The 10,786-nt window shown below is 48.5% G+C and overlaps 1 pseudogene across 1 annotated transcript in view; it reads left to right on the top strand.

The window, feature by feature from the left end:
- Window positions 1–10,786, top strand: part of LOC311223754 (voltage-gated delayed rectifier potassium channel KCNH5-like) — a 301,501-nt pseudogene that overhangs the window by 35,890 nt on the left and 254,825 nt on the right. Inside the window, exon 6 of the transcript in view lies at window positions 4,403–4,686. The product of the transcript in view is annotated as a voltage-gated delayed rectifier potassium channel KCNH5-like (transcript). The remainder of the gene's footprint in view (window positions 1–4,402; window positions 4,687–10,786) is intronic.

Raw genomic sequence — 10,786 nt, 5'->3', positions numbered from 1 at the left:
AAGGGAAGGAAGGAGAGAAGAAGTGAAGGAAATAGTTGGAAGAAAAGTGAGAAGAAGTGGAGGAAAGAGTTGGAAGGAAAGAAGGAAAGAGAAGAAGGAATAAGGAAAGAAGATAAGGAAGGAGAGAAGGAAAGAGAAGAATGAAGGAAGGAAGGAGGGAAGGAAGCAAGGAAAGAGAGGAAGGAAGAAGGGAAGGAGGGGAGGAAAGGAAGGAAGGAAGGAAGGAAGGAAGGAAGGAAGGAAGGAAGGAAGAGGAAGGAAGGAAGGAAGAGGGGAATAAAGGAACAAATAAATGAACTGGTCTCATGGAGACGTATGGACAGCAGCCGTCAGCCTGGCTGCACTCACTGCACTCATTTGTTCAGGATCATGACAGTTGGTTGCTATTTTGCTCTGTATGAGAATTGCATAATTTTTGTATCTGTTTTCTCAGTCAGCACAGTCTGACTGCTCCCTCACTCGAGGAATTAGCCTAATGAACAGAGGCGAGGCTGTCCCCGAAGCCTGTTTTTGGGATTCGAACTTCGTCAGGGTTTTTTGAACGGACGTTCGAACCTTTGTTTTTAATTAAAATATATATATATTTTTTTTAAGATTTCAAATGTTTTTTATATATATATTTTTTTATATCCTCAAACTAAATCCTGAATTTGAATAAAGTGATTAATCTGATTAAATTAGTATTTTATTTTTTATTTTTTATCAACTTTCCAGCCCCAGCCCTAGCCCAGGGAGAAGCCCCAGCCCAACTAAATATAACTCATCAGTTTTTTTTAATACTATAATATTAGTGTAGCCTAATCTAGTTTATCTGCAACTGTTGGGCTCAGCCCTGGAATGTGTAGTTGTCTCTCTTCCAACATGGCTGCTGGGCCCACTTTCGAAATGAGAATGCCTCATTTCTGTGCGGCGGGAGAGAGTAGGTAGAATGTTGGAAAAGTAAGATATTACTGTTACACTGTGACTTTTTTCAGTCATAAGTCACCAATTTATTGATATATGACATATTATCATACTGTATATCACTGCATAGCAACTGTTATTCTGCACATAGCAACCACTGTCTCTTCCAACACAGAGGACAAATGGGCATTCAACATTCTCACCCTCCTAGCTCCACCTCTCTCTCCTTCACTCCGCCCCCCTTTTTACTTTTACTCAAGTTATTTTCGAGTCATTTGTACTGAAGCAACAGTACCTCCACTGGAATAATATACACCCCACCTCTGTAAACCGGTATTTACTAGTGCTGTCAGGCGATACATTTTTTTTTATCTAATTAATTACAGGATTTGTAATTAATTAATCTAATTAATCGCATTTCAATCGCATAACCATTTTAGGCCTGATATTCTATATTCTATAATCATATTTCCAAATGGCATGTGTCCGGATGGCAGAATTCAGTATTGTATCTACAAAACCTTCTGTTTAATAATCATCTTCCATTTATTCATTTGCTTAGATTTTTCAGGTCTGGTCAAAGATAAAACATTTTTTTAATTGATATTCTCATTTGGTTCATTACAATTTACTCAAACCTAGTAACAGACACAGTATTTCTGACACTGGGAATACATTCCCTGAGATCCATAGATGTCTCTAGAATCAGATACCAAGAACATGCAAATGGACCATTTAAAAAAAAGTCTGTAAATGTGTATTCTACGTTCTTATGGAATGAATGAGATAAAAACATATTTAAATAAAAACATATATATATATATTTAAAAAATAAATTGAGTTAATTTTCATAACGCAATCATTTGCTGTGTAATTAATTAATCTAATTAACGCGATAAACTGACAGCCCTAGTATTTACATGACATGACACCACCTCTGTAAACAGGTGCTACATGACATGACACCACCTCTGTAAACAGGTACTACATGACATGACACCACCTCTGTAAACAGGTGCTACATGACACCACCTCTGTAAACAGGTACTACATGACACCACCTCTGTAAACAGGTACTACATGACACCACCTCTGTAAACAGGTACTACATGACACCACCTCTGTAAACAGGTACTACATGACATGACACCACCTCTGTAAACAGGTGCTACATGACACCACCTCTGTAAACAGGTACTACATGACATGACACCACCTCTGTAAACAGGTCAAATCAAATCAAATCAAATTTATTTATAGGGCCCGACAACACACGTTAATGTCCCCATGGGCCGTACAGATCTTCTTTAAACAAGTCAAGAAGAAAACATAACAATAAGTCAAGAACAGAACAAGAACACCATAAGGTGCAAACATTTTTAGATGGATGCAAATAAATGAAAGAATGCAAGCACTCCCAGACATACCCCACGCGAAGGTAAGGAAAAACTCACTAAAACCTAACAATAGGGAAAAAAGCTCCACAGGCAGTGTGGAGGAGAGAAACCTTAGAAGGGCCATTCAAGGGGGGATCTCCCTTCTTAGATGTTGGTGATAGTAGTGTTGCAGACGGACAGTTGGTAAGCATGCACTCATGTGTGTAGTGGAACACAGATGAGTGCATGCAATAGCAACTGTACATTTTGAAAAATTAAAGATAGAGCTAATAGCGATAGCAACTGAACATTTTGAAAGATTAAAGATAGAGCTGATAGCAATCTATTTGAGGCACAGGGGCGGCGCAAAGAGGGTCACGTCCTCCCCGTCTTAGTCAAGGGACATTTAACACTCCGGTCGTTGCTCAGGGACAGCCGGAGACAGGGAGATAGGGGGCGGCGCAGAGAGGGTCACGAACTCCCCGCCATCATCGCGGGACATCCGGCACTCCGGTCACCACTACGAGACCTCCGGAGACAGGGGGGCACGCAGAGGGGGTCGCAACCTCCCGGCCTTCGTCACGGGACGTCCAACACTCCGGTCAACACTCCAGGACAGCAAGTCATAGGGAGACAGGGAGACGGGACAGGCGTTAGACAGCTCATGAGATTGTAGTAGGTGGACATAGCAATAGATACAAGTGGTAGGCATATATGTGAATGGAGTAGATATATGAAGTAGGCGTATTATGTGAATAGAAATGGAAGTACTTAACCCAGCAATGAAACCGCATTGACTGTTAATCTGTTAACAGTCTGTTAATACTGTTAATCAGTTGACAGGACCACGGACAGACGGCGGTGAATAACTGATCCAAGGCCTCGGAGGTGCATGTAGAGCAGTCACTACAATCTTGGCCAAGACCCCGAGGCATCCATCACCTTAGTCAGCGCCAGGAGACGGGCACTCAGAGAGAAGGGGGGAGGGGGGGGGGAGAGGGGGGCGGGAAGAGTTAGAGAGTTCCCATGTTTGTGGTGCTGCAAAGGAGCACCACCTCTGTAAACAGGTGCTACATGACACCACCTCTGTAAACAGGTGCTACATGACACCACCTCTGTAAACAGGTACTACATGACATGACACCACCTCTGTAAACAGGTGCTACATGACACCACCTCTGTAAACAGGTACTACATGACATGACACCACCTCTGTAAACAGGTACTACATGACACCACCTCTGTAAACAGGTACTACATGACACCACCTCTGTAAACAGGTGCTACATGACACCACCTCTGTAAACAGGTACTACATGACATGACACCACCTCTGTAAACAGGTACTACATGACATGACACCACCTCTGTAAACAGGTACTACATGACACCACCTCTGTAAACAGGTGCTACATGACACCACCTCTGTAAACAGGTGCTACATGACATGACACCACCTCTGTAAACAGGTACTACATGACATGACACCACCTCTGTTAACAGGTACTGTACTACATGACACCACCTCTGTAAACAGGTACTACATGACATGACACCACCTCTGTAAACAGGTACTACATGACACCACCTCTGTAAACAGGTGCTACATGACACCACCTCTGTAAACAGGTGCTACATGACATGACACCACCTCTGTAAACAGGTGCTACATGACATGACACCCTGTACGTGTTGCCTGCTCTTGACTCGTGCTCTTTTCATCCTAGTGGCCTGTACTGTGGCTGGTTAATTTAGAGGCATTTACATACAGTACAAGCTGCCAGCGGTCCCTGGGGAGGTGCTTTGATGATGAGAGAGAGAGAGAGAGAGAGAGAGAGAGAGAGAGGAACAGTGAGAGAGAGAGAGGAACAGAGTGAGAGAGAGGAACAGAGTGAGAGAGAGAGAGAGAGAGAGAGAGAGAGAGAGAGAGAGAGAGGAACAGAGTGAGAGAGAGGAACAGAGTGAGAAAGATGAAGGGGAGAGGAGGGAGGGAGAAAGAGAGATGGAGAGAGGGAGAGATGTGGAAAGAGAGCAGGAACAAGAGGGGGGGGGGGGAGACAGAGAGGGCCTGGAGCTGAGGGGAGGGATGGGACTTAAAATTAGGCTGTGTTTTTGGGAGCAAGGCAGGAGTCAGAGGGAGGAGTCAGAAGGAGGGTCAGAGGGAGGAGTCAGAAGGAGGGGTCAGAGGGAGGAGTCAGAGGCAGGAGTCAGAAGGAGGGGTCAAAAGGAGGGGTCAGAAGGAGGGGTCAGAAGGAGGGGTCAGACGGAGGGGTCAGACGGAGGGGTCAGACGGAGGGGTCAAAGGGGCTGGGATGAAAGAGACTGGCCTGGGTTCTGAGGCTACAGGGTCTGGTGTGAAGCGAGGGTTTGAGAGCGTCTTCAGGAGGAGGAGGAGACGGGGCTCATGGTGAGATACTGTAGGAGCATTAGAGAAGACGTGTCTCTGGAGACAGATATAAAAAGACTTAAAAGAGGTCATATATACAGTACATACTGAGAGACAGAGGCTGAGAGAACAGGTGGAGGCAGACGGTTTAGCTGAGGGTCTCCTGGAGGCTGAGAGAACAGGTGGAGTTTTTTTTCCATATCGAAAAAAACCCGGTCTCAACCCTGAAACCCTTGATAATTTCCGCCCCATTTCCAACATCCCCTTCCTCTCAAAAATAATTGAGCGAGCCATTGCCTCCCAATTAAAATCCTACCTCGACAACAATAACCTTTATGATACATTTCAAACCGGATTCCGCACCAAACATAGCACCGAAACTGCTCTTCTAAAGGTCACCAACGACATACTCCTCTCTGCCGACTCTGGTTCCCTCTCCATCCTCATTCTCCTAGACCTCAGCGCTGCTTTTGACACCATCAGTCACCCCATCCTCATCACTCGTCTCCAGTCCTCCGTTGGCATCTCCGGAATCCCCCTCACCTTGCTCCAATCATACCTCTCACACAGGCACCAATTCATCTCTATCAACAACTGCAAATCCCCCACTGCCCCCATCACTCATGGTGTCCCCCAAGGCTCAGTACTTGGTCCCCTGCTCTTCATCCTCTACATCCTTCCACTTGGTCTGATTCTCCGCCAACATGGCCTGCGTTTTCACTGTTATGCAGACGACACTCAGCTCTACCTCTCCACCAAGACTATCACTCCAGCCACTCTCTCCACCCTCAGCACCTGCCTCACAGACATCAAAACATGGATGCAAAATAACTTTCTCAAATTAAACTGCAATAAATCAGAAATCATCATTATCGGTCCAAAATCCCTCACCAGCCACACCCAGGATTTCACCCTAAATATTGATGGTACCATTGTCACCCCCTCCACTCACGTCCGTAACCTTGGCATCATCCTGGACTCCACCCTTTCTTTCCTCCCCCATGTGAACCACATAACCAAATCTGCCTTCTATCACCTCCGGAACATTGCTCGTCTTCGCCCCTCCCTATCACTCTCCGCTGCTGAAACACTGGTTCATGCATTCATATCATCAAGACTAGATTACTGCAACAGCATCCTCTACGGCTCACCAAACACTATTCTCAATAAACTCCAATATGTCCAAAACTCTGCTGCCCGCATGCTCACCTCCACCCGTCGCTCTGATCACATCACCCCTGTCCTCCACGACCTCCACTGGCTTCCAATCAAATACAGGATACATTTTAAAATACTACTCATCACATTTAAAGCCCTCAACAACCTTGCCCCTCCCTACCTGTCCGACCTCCTCCACCGTCACACGCCCACCCGTCGCCTTAGGTCTGCAGATGCCAACCTCCTAACACCTCCCACGACCAAGCTCCGGACCTGGGGCGACAGGGCCTTTGCTGCTGCTGCCCCCTCCCTCTGGAATGCCCTCCCCAGCCATATCCGTGATGCAAACACCCTGACATCTTTTAAATCAGCCCTCAAAACCCACCTTTTCAATCTTGCTTTTGACCTCTAATTCTGTTGGTTTTATTTTATTTTGTCATGTATTATTTTTGTTCTGTTTTGTTCTGTTTTTTTGTTTTGCCATAGTTTGTCTCTCCTGCCCATGTGAAGCGTCTTTGAGCACCTGGAAAAGCGCTATATAAAATAGATGTATTATTATTATTATTATTATTATTATTACTTGAAAAATTATGAGCCCCTCTCTGTAGAGCTGATGAGCCCCTCTCCGTAGAGCTGATGAGCCCCTCTCTGTAGTGATGATGAGCCCCTCTCTGTAGTGATGATGAGCCCCTCTCTGTAGGGCTGATGAGCCCCTCTCTGTAGTGATGATGAGCCCCTCTCTGTAGTGATGATGAGCCCCTCTCTGTAGTGATGATGAGCCCCTCTCTGTAGTGATGATGAGCCCCTCTCTGTAGTGATGATGAGCCCCTCTCTGTAGAGCTGATAAGCCCCTCTCTGTAGTGATGATGAGCCCCTCTCTGTAGTGATGATGAGCCCCTCTCTGTAGTGATGATGAGCCCCTCTCTGTAGTGATGATGAGCCCCTCTCTGTAGTGATGATGAGCCCCTCTCTGTAGTGATGATGAGCCCCTCTCTGTAGTGATGATGAGCCCCTCTCTGTAGTGATGATGAGCCCCTCTCTGTAGAGCTGATAAGCCCCTCTCTGTAGTGATGATGAGCCCCTCTCTGTAGAGCTGATGATGAGCCCCTCTCTGTAGTGATGATGAGCCCCTCTCTGTAGTGATGATGAGCCCCTCTCTGTAGTGATGATGAGCCCCTCTCTGTAGTGATGATGAGCCCCTCTCTGTAGTGATGATGAGCCCCTCTCTGTAGTGATGATGAGCCCCTCTCTGTAGTGATGATGAGCCCCTCTCTGTAGTGATGATGAGCCCCTCTCTGTAGGGCTGATGAGCCCCTCTCTGTAGGGCTGATGAGCCCCTCTCTGTAGTGATGATGAGCCCCTCTCTGTAGTGATGATGAGCCCCTCTCTGTAGAGCTGATGAGCCCCTCTCTGTAGTGATGATGAGCCCCTCTCTGTAGTGATGATGAGCCCCTCTCTGTAGGGCTGATGAGCCCCTCTCTGTAGGGCTGATGAGCCCCTCTCTGTAGGGCTGATGAGCCCCTCTCTGTAGAGCTGATGAGCCCCTCTCTGTAGTGATGATGAGCCCCTCTCTGTAGTGATGATGAGCCCCTCTCTGTAGTGATGATGAGCCCCTCTCTGTAGAGCTGATGAGCCCCTCTCTGTAGTGATGATGAGCCCCTCTCTGTAGTGATGATGAGCCCCTCTCTGTAGTGATGATGAGCCCCTCTCTGTAGGGCTGATGAGCCCCTCTCTGTAGTGATGATGAGCCCCTCTCTGTAGTGATGATGAGCCCCTCTCTGTAGTGATGATGAGCCCCTCTCTGTAGTGATGATGAGCCCCTCTCTGTAGTGATGATGAGCCCCTCTCTGTAGTGATGATGAGCCCCTCTCTGTAGTGATGATGAGCCCCTCTCTGTAGAGCTGATAAGCCCCTCTCTGTAGTGATGATGAGCCCCTCTCTGTAGAGCTGATGAGCCCCTCTCTGTAGTGATGATGAGCCCCTCTCTGTAGAGCTGATGAGCCCCTCTCTGTAGAGCTGATAAGCCCCTCTCTGTAGTGATGATGAGCCCCTCTCTGTAGTGATGATGAGCCCCTCTCTGTAGAGCTGATAAGCCCCTCTCTGTAGTGATGATGAGCCCCTCTCTGTAGTGATGATGAGCCCCTCTCTGTAGTGATGATGAGCCCCTCTCTGTAGAGCTGATAAGCCCCTCTCTGTAGTGATGATGAGCCCCTCTCTGTAGTGATGATGAGCCCCTCTCTGTAGTGATGATGAGCCCCTCTCTGTAGAGCTGATAAGCCCCTCTCTGTAGTGATGATGAGCCCCTCTCTGTAGTGATGATGAGCCCCTCTCTGTAGTGATGATGAGCCCCTCTCTGTAGGGCTGATGAGCCCCTCTCTGTAGTGATGATGAGCCCCTCTCTGTAGAGCTGATAAGCCCCTCTCTGTAGTGATGATGAGCCCCTCTCTGTAGAGCTGATAAGCCCCTCTCTGTAGTGATGATGAGCCCCTCTCTGTAGTGATGATGAGCCCCTCTCTGTAGTGATGATGAGCCCCTCTCTGTAGTGATGATGAGCCCCTCTCTGTAGAGCTGATGAGCCCCTCTCTGTAGTGATGATGAGCCCCTCTCTGTAGAGCTGATGAGCCCCTCTCTGTAGTGATGATGAGCCCCTCTCTGTAGAGCTGATAAGCCCCTCTCTGTAGTGATGATGAGCCCCTCTCTGTAGTGATGATGAGCCCCTCTCTGTAGTGATGATGAGCCCCTCTCTGTAGTGATGATGAGCCCCTCTCTGTAGTGATGATGAGCCCCTCTCTGTAGTGATGATGAGCCCCTCTCTGTAGTGATGATGAGCCCCTCTCTGTAGGGCTGATGAGCCCCTCTCTGTAGTGATGATGAGCCCCTCTCTGTAGAGATGATGAGCCCCTCTCTGTAGTGATGATGAGCCCCTCTCTGTAGTGATGATGAGCCCCTCTCTGTAGTGATGATGAGCCCCTCTCTGTAGTGATGATGAGCCCCTCTCTGTAGTGATGATGAGCCCCTCTCTGTAGAGATGATGAGCCCCTCTCTGTAGTGATGATGAGCCCCTCTCTGTAGAGCTGATGAGCCCCTCTCTGTAGTGATGATGAGCCCCTCTCTGTAGTGATGATGAGCCCCTCTCTGTAGTGATGATGAGCCCCTCTCTGTAGAGATGATGAGCCCCTCTCTGTAGTGATGATGAGCCCCTCTCTGTAGTGATGATGAGCCCCTCTCTGTAGAGATGATGAGCCCCTCTCTGTAGTGATGATGAGCCCCTCTCTGTAGTGATGATGAGCCCCTCTCTGTAGAGCTGATGAGCCCCTCTCTGTAGTGATGATGAGCCCCTCTCTGTAGAGCTGATGAGCCCCTCTCTGTAGTGATGATGAGCCCCTCTCTGTAGTGATGATGAGCCCCTCTCTGTAGTGATGATGAGCCCCTCTCTGTAGTGATGATGAGCCCCTCTCTGTAGTGATGATGAGCCCCTCTCTGTAGTGATGATGAGCCCCTCTCTGTAGTGATGATGAGCCCCTCTCTGTAGTGATGATGAGCCCCTCTCTGTAGAGCTGATGAGCCCCTCTCTGTAGAGCTGATGAGCCCCTCTCTGTAGTGATGATGAGCCCCTCTCTGTAGTGATGATGAGCCCCTCTCTGTAGTGATGATGAGCCCCTCTCTGTAGAGCTGATGAGCCCCTCTCTGTAGTGATGATGAGCCCCTCTCTGTAGTGATGATGAGCCCCTCTCTGTAGTGATGATGAGCCCCTCTCTGTAGAGCTGATGAGCCCCTCTCTGTAGTGATGATGAGCCCCTCTCTGTAGAGATGATGAGCCCCTCTCTGTAGTGATGATGAGCCCCTCTCTGTAGTGATGATGAGCCCCTCTCTGTAGTGATGATGAGCCCCTCTCTGTAGTGATGATGAGCCCCTCTCTGTAGAGCTGATGAGCCCCTCTCTGTAGTGATGATGAGCCCCTCTCTGTAGTGATGATGAGCCCCTCTCTGTAGTGATGATGAGCCTGAGCCCCTCTCTGTAGTGATGATGAGCCCCTCTCTGTAGAGATGATGAGCCCCTCTCTGTAGAGCTGATGAGCCCCTCTCTGTAGAGATGATGAGCCCCTCTCTGTAGTGATGATGAGCCCCTCTCTGTAGTGATGATGAGCCCCTCTCTGTAGAGCTGATGAGCCCCTCTCTGTAGTGATGATGAGCCCCTCTCTGTAGTGATGATGAGCCCCTCTCTGTAGTGATGATGAGCCCATCTCTGTAGAGATGATGAGCCCCTCTCTGTAGAGCTGATGAGCCCCTCTCTGTAGAGCTGATGAGCCCCTCTCTGTAGTGATGATGAGCCCCTCTCTGTAGTGATGATGAGCCCCTCTCTGTAGAGCTGATGAGCCCCTCTCTGTAGTGATGATGAGCCCCTCTCTGTAGAGCTGATAAGCCCCTCTCTGTAGTGATGATGAGCCCCTCTCTGCAGTGATGATGAGCCCCTCTCTGTAGTGATGATGAGCCCCTCTCTGTAGTGATGATGAGCCCCTCTCTGTAGAGCTGATGAGCCCCTCTCTGTAGTGATGATGAGCCCCTCTCTGTAGTGATGATGAGCCCCTCTCTGTAGTGATGATGAGCCCCTCTCTGTAGAGCTGATGAGCCCCTCTCTGTAGAGCTGATGAGCCCCTCTCTGTAGTGATGATGAGCCCCTCTCTGTAGTGATGATGAGCCCCTCTCTGTAGTGATGATGAGCCCCTCTCTGTAGAGCTGATGAGCCCCTCTCTGTAGTGATGATGAGCCCCTCTCTGTAGTGATGATGAGCCCCTCTCTGTAGTGATGATGAGCCCCTCTCTGTAGAGCTGATGAGCCCCTCTCTGTAGTGATGATGAGCCCCTCTCTGTAGAGCTGATGATGAGCCCCTCTCTGTAGTGATGATGAGCCCCTCTCTGTAGTGATGATGAGCCCCTCTCTGTAGAGCTGATGATGAGCCCCTC

Source organism: Notolepis coatsorum, assembly GCF_963971535.1.
Source record: "Notolepis coatsorum genome assembly, chromosome: 2".
Lineage (NCBI taxonomy): Eukaryota > Metazoa > Chordata > Actinopteri > Aulopiformes > Paralepididae > Notolepis > Notolepis coatsorum.
Note: the sequence above shows the minus strand (reverse complement) of the source record. Positions and strands in the feature narration are given on the sequence as shown.